This window comes from Ranitomeya imitator, chromosome 10, assembly GCF_032444005.1.
Source record: "Ranitomeya imitator isolate aRanImi1 chromosome 10, aRanImi1.pri, whole genome shotgun sequence".
In the NCBI taxonomy this organism is placed as follows: Eukaryota; Metazoa; Chordata; class Amphibia; order Anura; family Dendrobatidae; genus Ranitomeya; species Ranitomeya imitator.
In genome coordinates, this window is record NC_091291.1 from 140,861,886 (window position 1) to 140,888,483 (window position 26,598).

Consider the following 26,598-nt stretch of genomic DNA (forward strand, 5'->3'; position numbering starts at 1 on the left):
CAGTCCCAGAAGACAGGGGCTCCCATACGATACTCACCTGAACCTGCGGCGATGGGACACCGAAAAGTTAGCACTCCCCCTGAAGGCTGCATTTGCTCTGCTGCCTACCCCCACAGCCCTCTGTGGTGCGGCACCTCCAGAACTCTGATCAGCACCGAAAAAGGGGAGCTCCCGCCTCCTGGTTCGGCGTGTCAGGTCTGGGTCCAGTCTTCTATCTTCACCTTCTTCATAAAGTAAGTCTGCAGGGTCCCCTGTCAAGGACAGGAAACCAACTGATGCGGGAGAGAGGTGTCGCCCTTTTATCTCTGTAGGTTTCCTGTCCCTGAAGGGCGGATCCCCTCTCTCGTTAGTGCTGTCATGGCGACTGAATAAATTAGGTGTGGATTATAGGTGAGGATATTAGGTGTGGATTTTACGTGAGGATTTCAGGTGAGGATATTAGGTGGGGATTTTGGGTGCAGATTTCACATTACAAATCCTCAGCAGTTACTCTGCAACACAAAGGCATTTCGAAACCCTACAGTCTGACACAAATTTTGTATTTCACAGATCTGTTTTTCATAACTTTTTACACTTTTATGAACACATACATCAAGTTTTTGTAAAGACTCAATGCTGCCCCTTATTACTTCAGACCTCTGCCCTTCGCCCCGGCAGGTGGATATAGACTTTTGGCCCAAATACTAATCGATGACCGCAAATTCTTGCCCGGGAGTTTATTACAGTTTCTGCATTTTTATTTGTCCGCCCACTTACTGAATCACACAAGTCTGCGTCCTTTACGACTGACTGGTCCCGCCTGTATGAGGGCGACCGTTCTTCACATATTGTCAGCGGCACATTGTGCACTAAAACAGGTGATCAGAGGAGCATCCACTCCAGCGACCCGCCGGTGAACAAGCTTGTTCATTGATTGCTGCAGCGAGTGATGTGCTGCCAACAGTCTTCACAGGGCATGGGGACTGAATGGCTGTGTTAACTAGTTCACGGCCAGGATATTTATCGCTGTTCTGGCAGTTTGTGGAATTGTCAAGTTTTTTTTTTTTTTCAGTTGGTTATTGAAATATTTTTTCCCTCTACATTTTTCTGCAAAAAGAAAAAGAAATCGACGTCTGTTTCATTGCTTTATATTTTTAAGGTAGAAAGAAGCCACAACCTATAACCCAACATGTTAATTCAGAGCTAATAACCCCCCCATGAGGCAGATGTAATCGCTCCATATTCCTTCCTGAGACTTGTTCCCTGGATCAAAGTTTTACACTTTTTCTAATAACTCAAATTTCTCCTAAAAAGTAATTTTTTTTTTCCCCCCCCTAGGGACTCTATAGCGACAGGGTCTGTTCCGCAGGACTGGCGCATAGCAAATGTGGTGCCAATATTCAAAAAGGGCTCTAAAAGTGAACCTGGAAATTATAGGCCAGTAAGTCTAACCTCTATTGTTGGTAAAATATTTGAAGGGTTTCTGAGGGATGTTATTCTGGATTATCTCAATGAGAATAACTGTTTAACTCCATATCAGCATGGGTTTATGAGAAATCGCTCCTGTCAAACCAATCTAATCAGTTTTTATGAAGAGGTAAGCTATAGACTGGACCACGGTGAGTCATTGGACGTGGTATATCTCGATTTTTCCAAAGCGTTTGATACCGTGCCGCACAAGAGGTTGGTACACAAAATGAGAATGCTTGGTCTGGGGGAAAATGTGTGTAAATGGGTTAGTAACTGGCTTAGTGATAGAAAGCAGAGGGTGGTTATAAATGGTATAGTCTCTAACTGGGTCGCTGTGACCAGTGGGGTACCGCAGGGGTCAGTATTGGGACCTGTTCTCTTCAACATATTCATTAATGATCTGGTAGAAGGTTTACACAGTAAAATATCGATATTTGCAGATGATACAAAACTATGTAAAGCAGTTAATACAAGAGAAGATAGTATTCTGCTACAGATGGATCTGGATAAGTTGGAAACTTGGGCTGAAAGGTGGCAGATGAGGTTTAACAATGATAAATGTAAGGTTATACACATGGGAAGAGGGAATCAATATCACCATTACACACTGAACGGGAAACCACTGGGTAAATCTGACAGGGAGAAGGACTTGGGGATCCTAGTTAATGATAAACTTACCTGGAGCAGCCAGTGCCAGGCAGCAGCTGCCAAGGCAAACAGGATCATGGGGTGCATTAAAAGAGGTCTGGATACACATGATGAGAGCATTATACTGCCTCTGTACAAATCCCTAGTTAGACCGCACATGGAGTACTGTGTCCAGTTTTGGGCACCGGTGCTCAGGAAGGATATAATGGAACTAGAGAGAGTACAAAGGAGGGCAACAAAATTAATAAAGGGGATGGGAGAACTACAATACCCAGATAGATTAGCGAAATTAGGATTATTTAGTCTAGAAAAAAGACGACTGAGGGGCGATCTAATAACCATGTATAAGTATATAAGGGGACAATACAAATATCTCGCTGAGGATCTGTTTATACCAAGGAAGGTGACGGGCACAAGGGGGCATTCTTTGCGTCTGGAGGAGAGAAGGTTTTTCCACCAACATAGAAGAGGATTCTTTACTGTTAGGGCAGTGAGAATCTGGAATTGCTTGCCTGAGGAGGTGGTGATGGCGAACTCAGTCGAGGGGTTCAAGAGAGGCCTGGATGTCTTCCTGGAGCAGAACAATATTGTATCATACAATTATTAGGTTCTGTAGAAGGACGTAGATCTGGGGATTTATTATGATGGAATATAGGCTGAACTGGATGGACAAATGTCTTTTTTCGGCCTTACTAACTATGTTACTATGTTACTATGTTACTTAATTTACAAGTGGTTTTATGTGTGGGATATATTCTTAAAGGTTCAGTGCCTGACAGTGACTTTTTTTTGTTTTACCTTTTTTCCTCGTTTTGTCTTTGTTTCACACGTTATACCCCCATAAGGTCATAAAAGAACTTTGGGGGGCATTTTATCTTTACAATGTATTTTTTTATTGCCAATTTTTCCTGTAACTGGGGCGTCCACATTACCCCAAGTTACAGCCTCCTGAGTGCATCGCAACTTATTTGGGTCTCGTTCCTGGCACCCTGCGATCGCATAATCGCTGGAACAGTAGGAGAAGCGTCCTGACTTATTTACGGCTGTGCATACAGCGACGGGGAAGGAAGAAACGGTATTAAATCGTTTCTATGTGGCCATTTCGATAGATGTCTTAGCAGGAATCATCCTCCAATTTTACATGAACTCATAACTTTTTATTTATGCAAAGTCTGTTCAAAGTACATTCCCCATTTAAATCTATAGTCCGGTCAATTACAGGAAACATTGTAATATATCAGCTTCTTTCTTCATGTATGAGCCACTTCTTTTCTCCCCTGACTCCTAAACTCACCATCCACTCAAAAACTGCTCAGCTCTGTCATACTCTTAAGCAAGACGGACTGCTACATCACTGTGATGTAAGGTTACAACTCCTATTATAGTCCATGGAGAGAGAGAGAAGGACAGTGATAAACAGAAAGATCACGCCGAGCTTTCTAACAAGTCTTTAACTCACCAAAGCTGGATTCACATCTACACTGCTTAGTACTGCAGTATAATATCATCCAAGCTGAGACTGCTGCTTCTCTCTGTGTACTAAGCTAATCCATCTTTCCGGGTGCTAAATATGGGAGACATAGCAACTAGACTCACCCACAAACTTAGAGTCAATTACATATTAAGAGATGGAGCCTGCGGAAGGCCATCCTAATTAAAATGCAGAATACAAGTCACGTAGTGGCCAGAAATACAGACAACTACAGCATCCTTAATGTCACATATGTTTTTTAGCATAAGTATTAGTGATGAGCGAGCATGCTTGGATATTGTGTTATCTGAGCATGCTCGGGTGTTATCGGAAGATCTTGGGAGTGCTCGTATATTATGTGCCAGTCTCCACGGCTGCATGATTTGCGCAACACTTGCGGAAATTGCGTAACAAACAGGTAATTCCCACATGTGTTGAAGATGTCTAACAGCTGCGAATCATGCAACCATGCAGACTAGAACATAATATACGAGCACGCCTGAGATACTCGGATAACACCTGCCGAGCATGCTCAGATAACACCCGAGCATGCTCAGATAATACCCGAGCATGCTCAGATAATACCCGAGCATGCTCAGATAACACCCGAGCATGCTCAGATAACACCCGAGCATGCTCAGATAACACCCGAGCATGCTCAGATAATACCCGAGCATGCTCGGATAATACCCGAGCATGCTCGCTCATCACTGATAAATGTCCCACTCCTCTTGAACTCAGACTGCAGAGTACAAAGCTTATCCAGCGCTCATCATAACAACTTCATTTATTCCTTCCTAATCTTTTATGTAGAGCTGACAGAGGAAGAAAATAATAAGTCTTTTGTGCCTCCGCCTGGAACTCTCTACCCCCGGCAGGAGATAAACAGGTAGCCACGATGAAAAGAAGCAAGAGTTACACAGAGAACTTTTATCTCAGCACGACAAATCCGCACTTCTTACAAAGCAGTAATTTAATAAAATACAATTAGAGCTGGAGGGAAACAAATTGTGACATCTGTATTCACTGCAAATGTTTGGAAGCCAAAGCAGATTTTAGATTGAGCACAGGACAAAATACGTGAAAATAAGGAAAATGCCCAATATATGGATGATGATTGTATGCAAATTTACCAGCCGTTAATCTTAAGGGCAATATGTTTATTTTAATAACTAAAAGAATAAATTAAAATAACAGCAGCAATTTTTTTGTACCCTTCATTTTTTTTTTATTCTGTATTTTCACTTCCAATTTCTTTACAAGATAAATGAGCCGATACTCTCATTAGTCCGCTGAGGTTTGCACGGAGAAACTTTAGAAAATTATTTATAGTAGAACTTAGTGAGCATGCTCCGCAACCTGCGCAGAGGTCACTGTGCAGGGAGGGTAAGTGTTATGGACTGACCTGGGCTGGAGCAGTAGTATTGCAATCATTAGGAGCAGTAGTGGCAGGTGACGTAGTCGGAAAATAGCCAGGAGTCAGTACACGGAGAAGCAATGTAGTTGAAGGATCAGGAAGTTGCACAGTCAGGAAATAGGCAGGGAGTGGTATTCGGAGCATCATAATCTTGTAATGAAAGCAGCAGGTGAAAATGAAGCTAGACTAAAGGCTGGGAGCTCAATAATCTCGCAAGGAAGGAAATGCAACATCGGGTTTAAGTAGGGTGTTCAATCAGGGAGGAGCCAATCAGGAACTCATGGTGGAGACAATCAGGAACCACACAGGTACTAGTATCTGGGTTAGCAAGAAAATGTCCTGAGAGCTAAATAGCTCAGAGGGAAGAGCTTTCGCCTTGTGGACAGAGTCCTGACAGTAAGATTCCTAGCTGGGGTTCATAAAATTATTATTGCCGTTATTCTGTGTTCTTGACCTCAGGTTTTTAAAAATAGTCATGTCATTGCAATCTTCCCCCTATGATGAGGAGACTGCTGAAAAGTGACAAAGCATCAGTCTTCTGTGAAGATGGCATTTTTTTCATAATTGTGTGAAGAATTTGGATTGGCTAAATATCCTCATTTACGTAGCTAGGCTCCTCAAAGAGTAATAGATGGAATATGAGAGCTACATTTTTCTTCTGGAGTGGAGCCAGTTGACCTACTTTTTCCCAGGAAGCATCGCCGAGTCTTCACGTCTCCCTATACCAGCTGTCAATCTCCATGAGGATAAACAGTATCCTCAGGACCAGGGGGGGCACAACCTTTTTAGGTCGTAGGACCACACTGTCAGATCAAATCAACCCCATTAGCTGAAAAATCACTAAAGCATCAATTCTTGGCCTTTTAGCTAAGATTAAATGTAGTATCTCTGGTATCTCCTGAAAAAGCGGCTTTTGAGAGGAGCCAGACGCCCTAGAATATGGACATATCATGCACACTGGGTGCGGTGCACTGGGTACTACGCTGGGTGACTTATATAGTCAACCGATGAAAACCCTGGCCCTCTGGGATTGATTCCATTAGGTTGGAGAAACCAAGGCGCAAAGTGCCCCAAGAGTGATGACCCCAGGGTGTCCTAACTCTCAGGGTGACGGCCCTAGGTATCCATAGTTATGGCCACTAGCAACTAGTTAACTGTCACTATATCAGTGGTCGTCACCATGGATATCTAAGGTCCTGCATTGCCTGCACATGAGGAAAGATACAGCGAATCAGAAAAACTATACTACATTTCTAATTGGAGGTAATTGGGGATATTATTATTATTACACCTGCTATGTATCGGGATAGGATCTTAGAGATGGGTTTACCCCTTTAATAACAGACTTCTGGGGGACATTTTTTTAGTTTGTTGTGCAGTATTTCCACTGTAACTGGGGCATCCGAAGAAGCCCCAGTTACAGGGTAAAATAGTCCCTTGTAATGATTCATGTCCCTAGAAGAACTGATTTGGCTGTTAGGACCCAGCAGGGCAGCTATAGAGGGATCGGCTGATGCTTCTAGTCTCTACATATTGATCACTGAGAAGACAGAAGCTGCAATAAACCACTTCTGTCGTCTCCTCCGGGTCCGTGGATGTCTCAGACCTGCTTGTGCTACATTACAAAGGCAGGAGAAAAGATGTGACCGCGTGCTGGAAATGTTAAATACATGGTCATTATTTGATTAATAAAATCAAACCTTTTTCCCCTCAGCACCCTTTCCGGACAGACTCGACATGCACCAGCCTCCACTGCAGCGTTCACCTTATGCACCGGCCTCCCCTGCAGCGTTCGCCTTGTGCACCAGCCTCCCCTGCAGCGTTCACCTTATGCACCGGCCTCCCCTGCAACGTTCGCCTTATGCACCAGCCTCATCAGAAGCGTTCGCCTTATGCACCGGCCTCCTCAGCAGCGTTCGCCTTATGCACCGGCCTCCTCTGCAGCGTTCGCCTTATGCATCTGCCTCAGCAGCGTTCGTTTTATGCACCGGCCTCCTCTGCAGCATTCGCCTTATGCTTCGGACTCCTCTGCAGCATTTGCATTATGCTTCGGCCTCCTCAGCAGCGTTCGTTTTATGCACCAGCCTCCTCTGCAGTGTTCGCCTTATGCACCGGCCTCCTCTGCAGCGTTCGCCTTATGCACCGGCCTCCTCAGCAGCATTCACCTTATGCACTAGCCTCCTCAGCAGCATTCGCCTTATGCACTGGCCTCCTCTGCAGCGTTCGCCCTATGCACCGGCCTCCTCAGCAGCATTCGCCTTATGCACTGGCCTCCTCAGCAGCGTTCGCCCTATGCACCGGCCTCCTCAGCAGCATTCACCTTATGCACTGGCCCCCTCAGCAGCATTCGCCTTATGCACCGGCCTCCTCTGCAGCGTTCACGTTATGCACCGGCCTCCCCAGCAGCGTTCGCGTTATGCACCGGCCTCCTCTGCAGAGTTCGCCTTTACAGGTTCCTTCCATCAATATTTGCAGCGTTTTCCGGCGTAGTCTCTGCATTTCCATCTCTTCAGCTGTGTACACGCGGTTGTGATTTGTATATCCATCGCCCCTAGCCTTCCATTTAATGAACATGGCTAACAGCTTATGGATGAAGCATATTTTATCACAGCATTTTAATAGACCATAATAAATTTTTGTGACATGTTTGGCGGTGTAATAAAGAGATGCACTTTTTTTTTTTTCTTAGGAAAGAGATTTACTGTCAATGAAATTAAAATAATCATACATTAATAAAACAATTCTGCTCCACTACGGCCAACGGGGAAAAGACAACAACAACAAAAAAAACGAGCTTGGTCCTCGCAAGTGAATTCAGGCTACAGGCTGTAAACCTTCAGAGATGGCAGCAAATTATTCCGAAAGACAGCTTTATAAGGACACTAAATCCACGGGCTGCGGCTAGTCCGGCTAATGTGCGGCTGCAAGTTACAGTCCGGGAACAGTTGGGCTAATCCAGGGAAATAGTCATTAGCCACAAGGGGTTTGTGATGTGCCCGTCTTATATACAGCAGTCATCATGCCCCCAATGTAGAGTTCATCCGCTTCACCCTCTGGTCCTACAGTTCATCACATCGGAGGGGAAATGCACATTAAATATCTCAGCACAGAATGGAGGGCTGTAAAAATAAAAATGCAAGGTACATTACTCAGCAGCAGGACCGCTAACTCCTCCATTGTGCAAGGAGGAACAGTGCCAGAGCCCTGCAAAATGGCCTCCAGCAGGCCACTAACTTCTAAGTGTCTGCACAAATGGTCAGAAACAGACTCCATGAGGGTGGTACGAGGGCCCAACATCCGGTTGGTGGTGCGGTGGGCCCTGGGTTCCTCCTAATGCAGGACAATGCCAGACCTCATGTGAGACCATATTCTGGTGCGGTTGGCCCTGGGTTCCTCCTAATGCAGGACAATGCCAGACCTCATGTGAGACCATATGCTGGTGCGGTTGGCCCTGGGTTCCTCCTAATGCAGGACAATGCTAGACCTCATGTGAGACCATATGCTGGTGCGGTGGGCCCTGGGTTCCTCCTAATGCAGGACAATGCTAGACCTCATGTGAGACCATATGCTGGTGCGGTGGGCCCTGGGTTGCTCCTAATGCAGGACAATGCCAGACCTCATGTGAGACCATATGCTGGTGCGGTTGGCCCTGGGTTCCTCCTAATGCAGGACAATGCTAGACCTCATGTGAGACCATATGCTGGTGCGGTGGGCCCTGGGTTCCTCCTAATGCAGGACAATGCCAGACCTCATGTGAGACCATATGCTGGTGCGGTTGGCCCTGGGTTCCTCCTAATGCAGGACAATGCTAGACCTCATGTGAGACCATATGCTGGTGCGGTTGGCCCTGGGTTCCTCCTAATGCAGGACAATGCCAGGCCTCATGTGAGACCATATGCTGGTGCGGAGGGCCCTGGGTTCCTCCTAATGCAGGACAATGCCAGACCTCATGTGAGACCATATGCTGGTGCGGTTGGCCCTGGGTTCCTCCTAATGCAGGACAATGCTAGACCTCATGTGAGACCATATGCTGGTGCGGTGGGCCCTGGGTTCCTCCTAATGCAGGACAATGCTAGACCTCATGTGAGACCATATGCTGGTGCGGTGGGCCCTGGGTTCCTCTTAATGCAGGACAATACCAGACCTCATGTGAGACCATATGCTGGTGCGGTTGGCCCTGGGTTCCTCCTAATGCAGGACAATACCAGACCTCATGTGAGACCATATGCTGGTGCGGAGGGCCCTGGGTTCCTCCTAATGCAGGGCAATACCAGACCTCATGTGAGACCATATGCTGGTGCGGTTGGCCCTGGGTTCCTCCTAATGCAGGACAATACCAGACCTCATGTGAGACCATATGCTGGTGCGGAGGGCCCTGGGTTCCTCCTAATGCAGGGCAATACCAGACCTCATGTGAGACCATATGCTGGTGCGGTTGGCCCTGGGTTCCTCCTAATGCAGGGCAATACCAGACCTCATGTGAGACCATATGCTGGTGCGGTGGGCCCTGGGTTCCTCCTAATGCAGCACAATACCAGACCTCATGTGAGACCATATGCTGGTGCGGTTGGCCCTGGGTTCCTCCTAATGCAGCACAATGCCAGACCTCATGTGAGACCATATGCTGGTGCGGTTGGCCCTGGGTTCCTCCTAATGCAGGGCAATGCCAGACCTCATGTGAGACCATATGCTGGTGCGGTTGGCCCTGGGTTCCTCCTAATGCAGGACAATGCCAGACCTCATGTGAGACCATATGCTGGTGCGGAGGGCCCTGGGTTCCTCCTAATGCAGGACAATACCAGACCTCATGTGAGACCATATGCTGGTGCGGAGGGCCCTGGGTTCCTCCTAATGCAGGGCAATACCAGACCTCATGTGAGACCATATGCTGGTGCGGTTGGCCCTGGGTTCCTCCTAATGCAGGGTAATACCAGACCTCATGTGAGACCATATGCTGGTGCGGAGGGCCCTGGGTTCCTCCTAATGCAGGACAATACCAGACCTCATGTGAGACCATATGCTGGTGCGGAGGGCCCTGGGTTCCTCCTAATGCAGCACAATACCAGACCTCATGTGAGACCATATGCTGGTGCGGTTGGCCCTGGGTTCCTCCTAATGCAGCACAATGCCAGACCTCATGTAGCTGGAGTGTGTCAGCAGTTCCTGCATGATGAAGGCATTGAAGCTATGGACTTGCCCGCCCGTTCCCCAGACCTGAATCCGATTGAACACATCTGGGACATCATGTCTCGCTCCATCCACCAAAGTCGCGTTGCACCACAGACTGTCCAGGAGTTGGCGGATGCTTTAGCCCAGGTCTGGGAGGAGATCCCTCAGGAGACCATCCGCCGCCTTATCAGGAGCATGCCCAGGCGTTGTAGGGAGATCATACAGGCACGTGGAGGCCACACACACTACTGAGCATCATTTCCTTGTCTTGTGACATTTCCACTGAAGTTGGGTCATCCTGTAATTTGATTATCCATTTTGATTTTAGGTTTTATTGTTCTCATCGCACTCCACCATGTAATGAATAAAGATTTGCACCTGGAATATTTCATTCCGCGATATCTAGGATGTGGGATTGTAGTGTTCCCTTTATTTTTTGAGCAGTGTATTTACACCTCTGTTTTAATGTTTCCAATAAACAGAAATACATTTCATGCTGTCTCCGGCTCACAGACCCGTTCTGGTAGACCGCCGCAGCATCCGAATATGAGGAGAAGCCGTTGATCATTACACAAACTCCCTCATAAAGACAATCAGATTTCACCCGCAGATTACGCGGCACATTATTATGTTATTACATTACACTTCAGCTGCCGGCTGTCTCTCTGCCTTTATGGTTATTTTTCTTCCATCCACTCCTTAATTTCAGCAGCGACCTTTAATAAGCATAAAAAATAATGTCTCTGAAACCGCTCCATAAATTAGGGCTAATTCTAGGGTGGCCCAGATATTACTAGCGATGCAGATGCTGCAGCGAGCTCCTTACCATCTGACCGGCTTCAATAACTGAATGTCACTGCACTGTGAAGACTGATAGATTAAAAATTAATGGGCCTTACCAAAAAGATATCTACAGATGAGAATTTGGCAAAGAACTGTCAAGCAATCTCATCTTTCCCATTTATTACTGCCCTTCCTGCACCAGAGGGTATTTTATAAATGTATTTATTGTAGGCATTATGCAGACGCGATGGACAGGCAGGAAAAGCTCGTCCACTAATGATGCGCACAGCCACCGGGCATGCATACCATCGGGTCCAGATATATAGTCCGAGCACATATTCCAAATGATTCATCTTAATGGGAAAATCACTTTGGAAATGACTATCACATTGCACATCTCATTTACTGTGGAAAGAAAACACAATTTATTTCTGCTTCATCATGTAATCATTAAGAACTGGGTCAGCGTCTGTGTGACCCTGGGATTTACCATGGATTTTATTCAATGGATTGTGCAGCCTCCGATACAATCTGCAATGCAAATGTTATGACTCTGTTGCCAGGGGTCCCGGGACCAGGGGCTCCTTCCCTGTCCTTAATGCTAGGGGCGTCCAAGCTCGATCTGTTCCCCGTATTACTCCTGATGGTGAAGATGTCGGGGCCACGTACCTTGCCTTAGCTCCTGAATCCGCCCTCAGCCTGTACCCTTTCCCCACCCAGGGAAGAGAGGAGTAGTAGTGTACCGTAATACACCAACCAGACTAACAGGGTATTATGAACAGGGATAAAGGAAAATACCAAACATATAAACATACTCACACAAACAACAGAGGTAAACACCAGGGAGTGGAGGATGGGGTAAAACCAAAGTAGGAAAAGGAGGTGAATTATAACACACCCAAAACCTAGCAAGTCTCAGAAAAATCCACCAAACGCTTTCTCCAACAACAACCTCCAGCCATGCAGCATAAGCTATCTATGGCAATGAGTGCTAGCCAGGGCCCAGAATATATAGGAGAGGGGAGTGGCTAACAGCGAACAGCTGAGAGCCTTAATGCAGGAAAGCTTCCAGGAGTTCTGAACTGAGCAGATTAACCCCTGCACTGCTCAAAGAAACCTGCACTGTTTAATATGAAGGTGAAGTGCTTCTAATCAGTGCAGGAGTAGGAGAAATCATGTGTTGCGGTCTTCTGGCTCCTCTATGGCGCGGTAAACCCGTGACAGCAAAACTCTGATCCAAACATAATCTAAATACAGATATTATTCGCACTGGTCTTCATACATACAATCCGGTAAGCTTTCTATAGAGGAATACGGCATTAGAAACTTCAACCCGATGCTCCTCAGTAGCTTTCAAAACTACAACTCCCAGCATGACTACACCGCTGCAAGGCATCAGAACAGAGTTGTAATTTTCCAGCTGGAAGAATCTACAATGTCAACTGAGGAACTAGCCGTTCGTATGTTGGCCCCTTTTTTTACCCTATAAACATTCTGTTTAGTAAAAACGTTGACAGATGTAACAACTAAATATCCGACAGTAAATTAACTACACTTGTTATGTCTGTCTATCGTATAGAACAGGAAGAAAGAGGTGAAAAAGGTTATGAAAGCAGGTGGAAATAAAGTATTAAAAAGTGTTAAAATCAGGACTGAAACAAGTACAAAAGGAGATAGAAAGTTGGTATAATACAAGTGTAAAAACAGCAAAACCAAAGAAATGTGCCGGAGCATACGTTGGTATACATGCAATGTGTAAGAGCATGTTCACACTGTGGCCATTTCGCAGACAAAACCCTCAAAAAAGTAAAATGAGCAAATACCCAGTAGTAAGTAAATAAGTAACTAGTACATGTAGTAACATAGGAGACTTTTCGATCAAAAATCATAAAATCTCCATGTAGCGTTGGCTGCCCTATTCTGCGGGTCAGTAGGGATCTCGGAGGTTGGGGCGTGGCCTAGCGAGTAATGTGAGCGGACGTGCGACGGATCTCTCTCCCCGCACCGCTCCTAAAACTCACCTTTGAAGGCGCCGCCAAACGCCGAAAACCGGGCAGAGAGGCACCGCAGGTCCCCAGTGTGAGAGAGAAAGCACCGGAGATAGCGAGCGGTGAGGAGCGGAGATGCCACGCCGAAAGCAGTCGGCGCGAAAATCCAAGATGGCGCCGTGGCAGAGGAGGAGGCGGCCAGAGCCAGCGCTTCATACCGCCGGAGGCTGGAGGTAATCGCCCGGCTGGAGCGATTTGCCCGCACGGAGGAGGGGGGTGCCCTGCTGCTGGATCCAGAGGGGCTAGGTGAGGAGGAAGCCCTGCAAAGGCAGAGGAGTGGAGGGGAAGATAATCCCAGTGAAGTGGAGGCGCAACGTTCCCCAGGGAGGGTGCAGGGAGTGCACAGTGCAGAAAATGTGACACCTGCTGCTAGCCCAGTGCAGACTAATGATTCTGATGAGGTGCAGCAGCCAAGTATGGGGGAACCAACGCTGCAGGACATTTTCTCTGTCGTTATACACTGCAAATCTGCTTTGGCCGCGCTGAATCTAAGGGTGGATGATTTAACAGTTGAAATGAAGTCCCTTAACTCTGCTATGCGTAAAGTGGAGAAAAGAGTGGAGGTGGTGGAGGAGCGTGTGGGCAGTGTGGAGGATCAGACAAACGAACTGTTAAAAAGAGAAAAGAAATACATTCAACGAATTGCAGAATTAGAATTCAAAACAGACGATTTGGAAAATCGATCTCGGAGAAACAACTTAAGAATAGTCGGGGTGCCGGAGAAGGTGGAGGGAAACAACCCCACTGAATATATTGAGGCATGGCTTAAGAACTCGGTGGGAGGAGCAGACCTTACCAACCATTTCTCGGTGGAGAGGGCTCACTGAGTCCCCACTCGTCCTCTGCCGCCTGGCTCCGCCCCTCGAGCTATATTGGCAAAAATTTTGGACTACCGGGATCGGGAAACTCTACTGAGGAAGGCTAGGCTCAGTGATGGCCTGAGCATAAACGGAAATCGGATCTCCATTTATCCGGACTACTCGGCATCGGTGCAGAAACTCAATGAAGTTTGGTGAAGTCAAGCGACGGCTCCGTGAACTGGACCTAAAATACTCAATGCTCTACCCAGCTAAGCTCAGGGTGGTGGCGCTGGACCGTGTTCAATTTTTTCAAAGTCCGGAGGAGGCGATGCAATGGCTGGACACTAACGCCAAGAAAATTGTCACTGATTGGAACCGTTGAGACTGATTCTGAAGATCTATAACTCTACTGGTTCTGCCTCTCTTTGGGGGGAGGGGTTCTTATTGAATGTGATTGGTGTATTTAGACTAAATGCACCCAATGGTTACAGTATTGTGTTCGGCGGCGCAATGAATAGTTTATATTGGTCGCGGTGGGAGGGGGAGAGATGGACGGTAAAGGACTTAGTTCTAGGGTATATCAAGTGCTCTCAGTTCTCATATAGAGAAAGAAAGTTCGGAGTATCTGAGTTATTTTGAGTTTCAGATGGGGAAGGTTGGTTTAGTTGTTGGGGTGGGGGGTGGGTGGCATTGGTGGAGACCTGGGGGAGACGATTCTCATCTTTTATCTTCCTTTAAGGAAATGGGAGGGAATGTTAATATTATAAGTTGGAATGTTAGGGGGTTAGCGGATGCTACTAAGCATGCGGCAATATTTTAGTACCTATTGAAACAGAGGCCCTCGGTGATATGCCTGCAAGAAACTCATTTAGTGGAGGAAAAAGTTGATGTTACAGAAGAGATGGGTGCACAGGGCGTATCACTCGACGTTCTCTAATTATGCAAGGGGGTGTCTGTTTTGATCCATACAAGTACTCCATTTGAGGAAGTTGAGGTAAAAACTGATAAAGATGGTCAATATGTCCTTTTAGTGTGTAAAATTTTTAATCGTTTGATTTGCATCGTTTCACTATATATACCCCCGCCGTATTCTGGTAAGAAAATTCAAGAGATTTTGGAGCATATGAGAGGATGGGTCGGGGTTCCCCTTCTGGTGGTGGGAGATGTGAACAACATTGCTGACGACCATTGGGATAAGAGTAATCACGCTCTGCTACGCAGGGACGGTAACGGCACTCCTTTTGGGAACGCTCTTAGAGAAATAGGCTGGATTGACTTATGGCGGGTTCGCAATGTTAATACATATTCTTACTCCTGTTACTCGACCACGTATGGTTCTATGTCTCGAATTGATGTCGCCTTGGGCAATGACGGGATGAACAAATTGTTAAGCGGGGTGGAATATAGTCCCAGGATTCTATCAGATCATAGTCCAGTTCAGGTCTCTTTAAAGTTATCAGAACAGGTTGGGTCACAGAAGATGGGATGGAAGGTTCACCCCTCCTGGCTACAACTCCTGGACATGGAAAGGGTGGGGGCTGAGATAGAGGAGTTTTTTAAGATTAACGATGGTAGTGCGGAATGTCATGTAGTATGGGACACTATGAAGGCGTATTTAAGGGGCATTCTGTTTCGGGACATTTCACGACACAAGACAAGGACTAGAGTACAGGATCAAGCTGTCCTGGAGGAACTGAAGGCAGCTGAGGCGGCATTGGGGGCCCATTGCACTAGGGAGTCTCGGAGTCGGATGAGGAAGGCTCAACAGGAGGTCAACCAACTATATTTGAGAAAGGAGGAGAGATTGCGGGCTTTTCAAAGAGCATCTTTCTATTCAGAGGGGGAAAAGGTGGGGCATTTACTTTCGGTAGTGGCGTCCGCACAGAGGGATTCCTCGCATGTCTACTCCATTAAGACGGAGGATGGAACATTGGTTACTCGGGGGGAGCAAATTCTGGAAGTGTTTAGAAAATTCTATGATAAATTATATACTTCTAGTGTGGAGAGGGGGGCTGAGGACATGACGGGTTACTTGGAGGGGATTGACCTGCCTAGGTTGAGTAGAGAGGAATGTGAGGTGTTGGAGGAGCCGATTGGGGAGGAAGAATTGGGGGCCGCTTTGGCGGGTGTTGCGGGGGGTAAGGCTCCGGGGGCGGATGGTATTCCAGCTGAGGTTTATAAGGTACTGAAAGAAACTTTGTTGGCCAAACTGTCGGAGGTGTATAATAGCTCATTGGAAAGAGGGGAGCTACCTTTGTCAATGAGAGAGGCTATTGTGGTTGTTATCCCTAAAGCTGACAAGGACCCACAACTACCAGAATCCTATAGACCAATCTCACTTCTGACAGCCGACATTAAGATATTGGCAAAAGCTTTGGCAAATAGGATGTCCAGGGTGATTGACAGACTGGTTCACCCGGATCAGTCAGGCTTTATGCCCAACAAATCAACGGCACTCAATCTGAGAAGGTTGTTTTTAAATTTGCAAATCCCTTCTGATAATGTCGGTAAGCGGGTTGTGGTATCCTTGGACGCCCATAAGGCTTTCGATTGCGTGGAGTGGAGCTATCTGTGGTCAGTGCTGGAACGAATGGGGTTTGGACCTAAATTTATTTCCTGGGTGCGGCTGTTGTACTCTTCTCCAGTGGCCAAAATTAGAGTGAAGGGATCTCGGAGGTTGGATGGACGTCTAGCGATCAGCAAGATATCAAGATATAGCAAGATTACAGGGTCAAAATGCAAAGAAAAACTAATTATATTTATATATATATATATATTTTTTTATTATTATTATTTTGTCCTTTGAAATGCCCAGATATCATTTTGATCCGGATCTTGTGACCCCCCCAACGAAAACCCCTGAGACGTTCACCACCCAGAGCTCCTGCCCAAGTCTGTGCTTTGTATTGGACTCCAGTCTATAAGTGATCGGTCAGGATCTGTGAGCCCCTGTCTCCATAGCGGTGCACTCCATCAGTGGTGGTCTCAGGACCCGGACCTCCACTGATCTGCAGGCAATTAAAAGAAACAAAAAAATAATAATTTTTAATTGCTGTTTATTCTTTATTACCCTTTTTGGATATAGGACTGCCATGGTTTGTTCTTTTTTAAAAAGAGACACTTTTTATGTCCGCCCATATGCAAGTCCATAGAATTTCCCTATAGGGATACTTTAGAAACACAGATATATTGCATATATTTAAAAAATTCCATCTTTTTCTTCATGTCACACCCTGACTTTTTTGGAGGTCCATCTTTTTCCATCTTCCTGTCTTTTAACATATTTTAATATTAAAATATTGTTTCAATAAAGACAAATATACTTTTTATTCACTCTCCTACGTGTCACTTCGTACCTTGTTAGGTAACCTATATTAAGCAAAAAATAATAATTACAGACATTTTTCCCCAAAAATGTTGATGTCGACTACTGAAGATAAAAATCCAATGATATTTTCGGGTGCAAAATAGACAGTCACAAGAACTGAAAAATGGGTTTTACCAAGATGGAGGGATGATAAATGTCTGATCTCTGGGGGCCTCCACAGATCACGAGATTGGGTCCCAAAGCCCCCGATTCTGCTCTCTGTAGGACTGCATTGAAGAGGGGCTTGCTCGGGGCTGCGGTGACACCCCGGGACATCGCTGCCCTTTAATTGGCCGAGCTTGAAGGATTTATCACCTGGAATTACACAAACTCGGACTGACATGGAGGAGAAAGTAACCCCAATTCTCTGAGCTGTACATCTCCTCACAACGCCATGACAGGGATTAACGGGTCACTGGGGAAATCCTAATTGCTCCGTCCGATACCGCGGTCATCGCTTTTAAGTGTGTAAATAGGGCAGTTACCAGGAGGACGGCAGATATCACCGCCATTTACACAGCGCACAAAGAACCGAGCCTTTCCTTGGGGAAACTATGTATTTGATGCTGAAACCTTCATCTCTCTTCTTCCAAGAGCAAATATTCTCTCAATGCCACAAAGAAAAAGCCAATTATCTCGCTTAACCTTGAAATTACTAATGGCCGTCCCACGGAGGCTTATGAGAATACGCGCTACGAACAATGGAGAAGGTCGAAAAGAAAAATGTAACCTGCAATATCCGATTCTTCAAATTAATGACTGTTGCGGCTCGGAGACGGAACCGCTGCAGGACGGTGGGATCGGCTATACCGCCTGCAGAGGGCGAGCCCGAGCCAGTGGCCCTCGCAACCAAACTGCATCATTCCCTGCACCCAGGGGCGTAACTACAGCCCTATAGGCCCCGGGGCAAAATCTGGGCCTGGGCTCTCTCCAAGCATCTTGTTTAGATAGTGTGTGTTAGCCCCCCCATAAAAAAACAATATAAAAGCAGACTTGAGGAAAGTGTGTCGCCCCCAGGCCACATCTGGCCCCCCGGCTGTCCAGTCCAATCCACACCGTAGAATATAGCAATAACTCGGCACTCAACTTAACGTAATCAGATCGGTGATTTAATGGTGTCCACACATAGTATCAGAAACGTTTCGGTCCTAGATCCGGACCTTCATCAGTCACAGTGTATTGGTATGAGAGCGGGTGGACCCACTCAGTTGTTGGTATAAAATAGTCACACTTGTATGTGGACGCTGTCTGTATTGGGGCAGTATAGCCCGAGGGAACGATAAACCTGAGGATGTCGGGACACGTGTGCGCCGAGCCTGTGTAAGAATCCACCGTTAGTGGAATCCACCGCATCTTACACAGGTTCAGTACATTGGAGGATGCAGCCACCCCTCCACCAATCAGTGTGTGCGACAGACAGCAGACGCGATGACATCACTACATTGTGTCTGCTGAGACCGGAGCAGAGCGCCGGAGGAATGGAGGCGAGTAGCGTATTTGAGTTATGTGTATGGGATGTGTCCTGTGTATAGGGGGCTATGTGAGGGCTGATACTGAATATAGGGAGGCTGTCGTCCCACGATGCGTTTTTGATGTTGCAGATTTTCTGCACCCATTAAGTAAGAAATGTTACTTGCATTTTTCTTTTTTAAATATGCTACGCCAAAAACTCATCGTGGGAACGTAGCGTTAAACGCTGGGCGCCTTACCTGAGAGAATGGCCACTGCTTGTATACTGCAGAGGTGACCGGTAACCTAGGCAACAAGCAGTAAATGTGAATTGAAAATTCCTCTGTTCTTGAGAGCAAAGAAGATTTCTTCATAACAAGTCAATTGAAAAGTTGCTTCTCAATCACTTTACCGTTTTAATATTAGGCGAGTATCCCTTTAAATGAAAATTTTAAAAAGCTGATGTTATGGAGGATTTTTTTATATTTTGTAAAAAGGTACAATAATTACCCGGAGCACGAAATGCTTGGATTTTTCCCATTCTTGCTGCTATTGAGTAAATCTGATCTGGATGAATTTGGTGACGCGGCCTCTCCGTGAGACTCCCGCCTTCCGGCCTCTGCGTGAGACTCCCGCCATCCGGCCTCTCCGTGAGACTCCCGCCATCCGGCCTCTCCGTGAGACTCCCGCCATCCGGCCTCTCCGTGAGACTCCCGCCATCCGGCCTCTCCGTGAGACGGCTGAGGGCGCTAATCTGGCAATTAGACGAGTACTGTGCAGAATCTCACCGCAGCGATGGGCGATGATTAAAAACGGCATTACACGGATTACTTGCCATATGTGAAAAAATGTCATAAAAGAGGGGCCGGGACCCCGAGCGTCGCTCACAAAGGAATCAATCCTGGCGGAAGCTGGCGCTGCGCGAGATGGAGAGAGACATCGCGGGTCACCTCGGGCCATGCTGCGCCAGATCATTAAGCCTCCCACGGAGAACGGGACAGAATGGCGCTCAGCAGGTAGAAGACGCCGCGCTCCCACTAATAGGATCAGGATATCCTCGGCCTCCTTACTAAGAGACGTTCCATTACACCACATTCAGCAAGGCGGTACGAAAAACAGGGCTGCACGGATCTACAGATTGTAGTACCACACACAACCTGTGGCCCGGTGTGGCGCTGTTTTTGGAAAATAAAACAGCCCCGACACATTATTTAGATTATCAAAATAAATTTCCATTATCTTTTTCTGCACAAGTAAGACTTTTTATACATTGTTTGAAAAATACAACTATTTTTGAAAAAAATAGGAGGAAAAAAAATATATATATAAAAAGGGGCTTGTCTGCCGTCCGATCCTACACTGGTTGTGATCACCGGGCAATACGAGGGTCCGAGCACCGTGCACACGTCCTATTGGGATAAATCCTCGGCCATCGCGCACTCAGAGTTTGGTCGGGCAGCAGAGAAGAAATGGAGGATCCCTTTAATTTCTCTGTGGTGTTAACTAATTGTCAGAAGGAAATATTCAGCCATGACGAGTTTGGATCATGTGGATCCCAGGGATCTCGGAAGATCCGCGGACTTGGAAGGTTTTATATTTTCGTTGTCTCACAGGAAATTAACCTTCCAGAAATAGATGATAAATCCGCCCCGTAATAAGTAACGGAGAAGCCGATTGGACGATGATACCAATTTCTGCTTTTCACCTATGTAAAAATTAAATTTCAAAACGACGAAACGTGAGCTGCGGAGCAAAACTTCTGATTTACAAATAAAATGATAAAAAGATCCCGGGGAGAGGAGGGTTGGGGGTAAGGGTGGGCTCCCACATGCAAATAAACTACAGCTTGTCCCCTATAAAGCCCGGAAGGAGAAGGATGACAGTACTTTGTCCTACGGCAGAAAAGCCCCAAAACCTAGTATGTGGGGCAGCAGGGTGGCTCAGTGGTTAGAATGGTGGCTCAGTGGTTAGCATGGTGGCTCAGTGGTTAGCATGGTGGCTCAGTGGTTAGCATGGTGGCTCAGTGGTTAGCATGGTGGCTCAGTGGTTAGCATGGTGGCTCAGTGGTTAGCATGGTGGCTCAGTGGTTAGCATGGAGGCTCCTTGTTCTCCGGTTGCGTCCCACACTCCATAGACTGATAGGGAGTTTAGATTGTGAGCCCCAATGGGGACAGCGATGATAATGTTTATAAAACACTGCGGAATTAATGACGCTAAATAAGTTAAATAAATAAATATTACAGCCCGCGGACCGTGACGCCTTTGCATTCTGCCATTTACTGGTGACCCAGTGGTGGCCACTTTCTAGCTTTGCCATAAAACCCCTCTGTAGGGCAGCCGCGCATTCTCCTGGTGCAGCTCTATACACTTTTCTCTCCAGCTGTGCTGTATTCTCCCGTGTGTCCGCCTTCCATCCTCACACTGTGCCGCACTGTCCCGGCAGAGCCGCTGCTGCAGCCTTTTATGACCGTCCGCCGGGTATCACTCCATTTTGGTAGCTGTACTTAGCCCCAGATGGACGGATCGTCGTGGTTAGCTCGGATTTCAGCGGAGTCGCCTGTGTACAGAACACGGCCTAAGGCTTCTTTCACACTAGCGTCGGAATCTCCCTGTCGCAATACGTCGGGGAGAGATTCTGACGCTAGCATTTGCTGCATTGCACAATGGAGGCAGCGGATGTATTTTTCCGGCGCATCCGCTGCCCCATTGTAAGGTGCGGGGAGGTGGGGGCGGAGTTCCGGTCCGCCAAAGCACAACGCATCCGTCGCAAGACGGATGTGAAGTGTGCCAATCCGTCACAAATGTGTCGTCAATAGAAGTCTATGGGAAAAAAACGCATCCTGCAAGCACTTTTGCAGGATGCGTTTTTTCTGCAAAACGACGCATTGTGACGGATTTAAAAAAACGCTAGTGTGAAAGTAGCCTTATACTCCTGATATTTCCAGCAGACGCTCCGCATTTTCCTTGCAGATCCGGCGGCGGAGAGCAAGTTATTAACCTCTTGTTTTCCTCCAACGCAGAATAAAACAAAGAGACTTGGGAGCGGAACGTCTCATCTGCTCGCACTTATTACTTATCAGATGCAGTTTTCAGGAATGTTCCTGAAGTGAGATCTCCAGCAGGAGTCACAGTGACCTTTCGAAAACATCGCCTGCTCCCGCTGTGATCACCGAGGCGGGCGAGGGGCTGCGCTCTACTTCACTAGTATTCCACTAAATCAAGACAATGCTCCAATTACTGAGCCCAACTACGTTACCGGCATCCAATCCTTCCCAGAACTGAATGAAACGTCTTCAGACCGCCAAGACTCAGGATACAATCCATGGTAAAGAACTCGTCGTAGAAACTCCGCAGTGTATGACACGACTACGGCACTGGAGAGTCGGGTGCATGATACACTTACTAGAAACGACCCATCTCAATGTCAAACTACTGGGACAATTCTCCAATTCCAAACCTCTCAACTTACATGTTCATTCTCCCTTCCCCATAGACACAAGAGACCACCTTTTTAAGATATATTGGGCACCAGTTGCCATTTTATTAACCCAGGGTGTGACCAATTCTCAATCTCTGATAATATCACAAAGTTGTTTGTGTAAGCTGGTAATATTGACTTGTAAGCGGATATGTGATATAACATAGCGTGCTCTTATCCTTGATGACTAGTGATATGCTAATTATGCATTGAGTAGCCCAGATAGTTTGTTGATTTTTAAAACAGAGGAGGAAAATCTATGCAAATAGATTACATAATCAAACAAGACGACTTGGTCGTCACCATTCTTCCCCGTCTCTGTGATGCTGGATTGAAGGACACTTGTTAAATATAAAAAGAGGTAATATGTCTCGATATAGTCTGAGAGAGACATCCAGAGATTCTGCCAAGAGATCCAAACATCCAGGGGATCCTACAGGATTGCAGCCAATACATCATGGCCCCATCACGACAGACATGGATCTATCATTCTATAGGAAACAACCTAGAGGTTTTCAGCTCCGGTTAGAAGAATACAGATCTGCTCCACTGACCATCGATGAACCATGGATACATTTGGAGAAAGCCTGGATTGGGACCCACCGGTCACCGGCTCCATGGAGATGTCCAGAGAAGCCAGGTTGTGATCCTCGGATCAACTGGCCCTGTTCCTTGTATGGACTCAATGGACTGTCATCTTCCTACGCTTGTCATTACCTATTCTCTCTGCGTTTGCCACAGGGAGGTAGTCGACTCTGGAAGATGAAGCCAGGTTGTGACCCTCCGGTCAACTGGCCTTGTACCTGAATGGACTGTCATCTCCCTACGCTTGTCGTTACCTCCTGTCTATGTGTGTGCCACATGTGGGGTAGCCAACCCTGAGAGCTCTGAAGTCACAGTCGCCATTATCCCTGTGAGTCAGCGGAAGGCTGAGACTCTGTAATGTGCACCATCTTGGGTTATTTTTATGTTACTGTTCTACTTGTTATCTGCCTGTTCTGTGATTCAATAAAGCATTGGCACACATTTTTACCCTCACCCTGTGGTGTCTGAGTAGCGTTATGCCCACTTTAAATGAGAATGGGCGTTCGACAGGACAGTCCCTGGTCCATGCGATTTCAGCTAGCAGACTTGGGCGCCCACCGATCCCTGTGTCTCCACAACACCCATTAGATCACGCAATACTTTATTCAATATGCCAGTTTTTATCTCCAGACCAAAAAGGAACACCACCGGTGGCCAAATAATTGCCAACTGACCACCAGGAACACCAGTTTGTAAAGAAGCCCCACATTCACCAGATCAGCCACATTGTTCCACAACGTTGCGTGATCTATACCCAAAGTGAAACCTTCAGTCACCAATTCACCACCAGCTCCAAGAACCTCCATCTGCCAACACCCGCCATGACCCGTATTTATCCGATGCCCCCAAGTTCACCAACCGGCGTCGCTCTACAACATTTCTCCAGGGATAAAGACCAGTGGAGCGGCGTCTTCTCGTGCCGCACCGTCTCTTACCTCTTCATTAGTGCTTTTAACTCATTTGTTTCGTTTCCCTTGGCCACCTCCCCAGTCCTATATGCCTCCATCTTACGGCTTCTGAACTCTAATATATGAGCTAAATGGGTGATATTTTCAAAAAATAAATCCAACAAGGAAATAGAAGTAGGACGGCAAAACAGCGAGGAGTAGAAATCTGCAGCGGCAAATCTTGACAAATCACGTTTCTTAGCTTGTCGATCTCACATGCAAAAAAGCGCCACAAACACACGGAAAAAAAATCTGCTCCCCTCGTCTGTTCTTGTGCGCCCATTGCAAATCCCTTACGTGTCCTCTATACACTCCGCTCCTGTGTATAATCCCATGTGATTGTAGCAGTCTTGTGACAAATTACCACTATTGGGTCACCAGCAGATATCGACAGAATGCACAGAAGTCACGGTCCAGGGGCTGTAATATTTATTTATTTTACTCACTTATATAGCACCATTCATTTAGCAGCGCTTTACAGACATCGTCATCGCTGTCCCCATTGGGCCTCACCCGCTACTTTCCCCATCAGTCATTGGAGAGTGGGAGGAAATCGGAGAACCCAAACCTTGAAGGGATGACCAGGGATCAGACGACACTCATCTGCAGACAGCAGTTTTGCAGGTTCTCGTCCCACATTATTGTCTTAAATTAGTGCAGCAGCGTCTCAGCGAGACCAGAGAGTAGGGTACGGTGTGTTTACTGCAGGGGGTGGCGAGATTATTCTGAAAGCTGTTAGCAAGGACTGTCTCATTAGGAGAATTGGAAACAGCCTTTGCCTTCTGGCTTTGCTGCCAATACAATGCCCCGATGAGCTGAACGGCGGAGCGAGCCACTGAACAATTCATTAGCGCGGGTGACTAAAGCGTCTATCGCCGCTGATTAAAAGTTTAAAGCAAATTGAAGGGGAAAAAAAATAATCTAGAATTATTTTACGTATCAATATGTTTTTATCTATGGCACGTAAATCACATTTCAGACCGACGACCGGGCGGCAATTAGACCGAATCGCTCAAGGATCGGAGTGACGTACGGCGCGGCGACGGCTACAGAGAAGAGCAAATGTGCGCACAATGAAGATCTATAGACATGTTTCCGTGTAAACTCTTCCTGACCACCTGAATAATGCACCGGAACGGCCACTTGGAGACTGACAAACAAGCTCTGAAAGCATTTATACAGCACTTTATGCTGGCGATCCCGGGGATCTAATGAAATATCTTTGTGATAAAGATGCAGAAACGATGAATGTATTACAGAGGGACGGATCGGCGGCAGCGCGCTTATTATACACCGGACGGGCAGAAATGACAAGATGCAAAAAGATATGTTTCTTGTAATTGTTAAATTCCAGTATTAATCTCCTGGATAGAGGGTCGGACTGGCCCACAGGAGAGCAGGAGAATCCTCCGGTGGGCCGCCATGTAGGAATGGGCTCTCCACTCCACCTATATGAGAAGTAGTCGGCACAATACATTCATTTCACTATGTACAGAAGAAGGGCATCCTCTCACCGGTCATTTAACGAACTACCCCGTTTATTATTATTATATAGCAACATAGGCAAATTTGTGAACGAGGGTAATGTGATATTTGCATGTAGCTGAGCAGCGGCCCACCAAAATCAATGTTACCGATGGGCCCTTGGCACCCGCGTCCGGCACTGCCTGGATGAGATATAATCTTGGCTCGGTGGAAAGCAAAGGGTTACTTTTATTTTCTGAACCAAATCCCTGATATGAGGAAACACATTCATTCCCTTCTTGGAGACAAAGAGATTAGTCCATATTGCTGACACAGTACTGTACACAGCGGAGAGCAATAAAACGAGCACTAATCAACTGTGTCCTGGGGGAACGCTGCGTGTGGGAGGCAGGAAAAGAGAAACCTGCAGCTTAAAGGGAAACCGAGCCCCGAAACAAGCTCCGGGCAACGATTAATGCCATTCACTGCATCAAAATGCCAAGGAAACCGCAGGAAATGCGCAGAGCCGACCCCGACGTCCATTTACTCAGGGAGTTTTGAAGACGTGTATGGAGCAATATGTAACAATACATAAAATACAGGTGTGAACACAGCCGTAAAGGTCGCAGCTCTTCTTATACCTAGAATATACATGAGAATTAGTATAATGACGTCACATCCGGGGCAATCACTATTCTGCTGCTTGATGCTGGCAAGTGTCAGCCGCGCGCGTTGTCAGGCGTCCTCTTAATGAGCGATCCAATAATAACGAGGTGGAATGGTGGCAGCACATTACAGTACAGATCCCGTGAATAATAAGAAACTTCCCGGACTGCAATTCACCAGAGCAAGCTCTGCGCAGGCACTGAACGTGCAGAGAATGCTGCAGAATGTGAGCTCTGATGCCGCAGATTACTGATAGATAAATAATGCAATGTGCGGCGCTGCTCGAAAGTTTGTGGCCCTTCATGATTTCAGCATAAATTTGACCTAAAACTACATCAAATTTTCACTCAAGTCCTAAAAGGAGATAAAAGAACGAAAGCAAATAAAAGTCTAAAAGATCATTAGCCTAAAATGATCCAATATCACGCCTGTGAGTGGCAGAAGTATGTGACCCTATCAGATTAGCAGATAATGTTAGGGTCTGGTGTTCTCAATCAATGGGACAACAATCAGGTGTGAGTGTAGAATAGTGAGCGCAGCTCTGGAGTGTAATACAGGATGTAACTGAGCCCTCGCGGGCAGGGTCCTCGCTCCTGTACCTGTGTGTGCCTTGTTTGGCTCATGTCTATTGTACTTGTCTATATTTGCTCTTTCACGTGTAAAGAGCCATGGAATAAATGGCGCTATAAAAATGTATAATAATAATGTAACTCAGGATCAGTACAGGATCCCTAATAACAGATGATGGCAGTATTCATCAGTCGGGACCTGCCCTAAAATTAAATAAAATGATGTGCGGGGGTCTCTCCTATTTTTGATAACCAGCGCAGGCAAAACCGAAAGCTGCGGGCTGCAAC

The 26,598-nt window shown here is 46.6% G+C and overlaps 1 long non-coding RNA gene across 2 annotated transcripts in view; it reads right to left on the reverse strand.

Moving 5' to 3' along the window:
• Positions 1-26,598, reverse strand: part of LOC138652088 (uncharacterized) — a 194,535-nt gene that overhangs the window by 97,282 nt on the left and 70,655 nt on the right. The gene's annotated exons all lie outside the window — the stretch shown is intronic.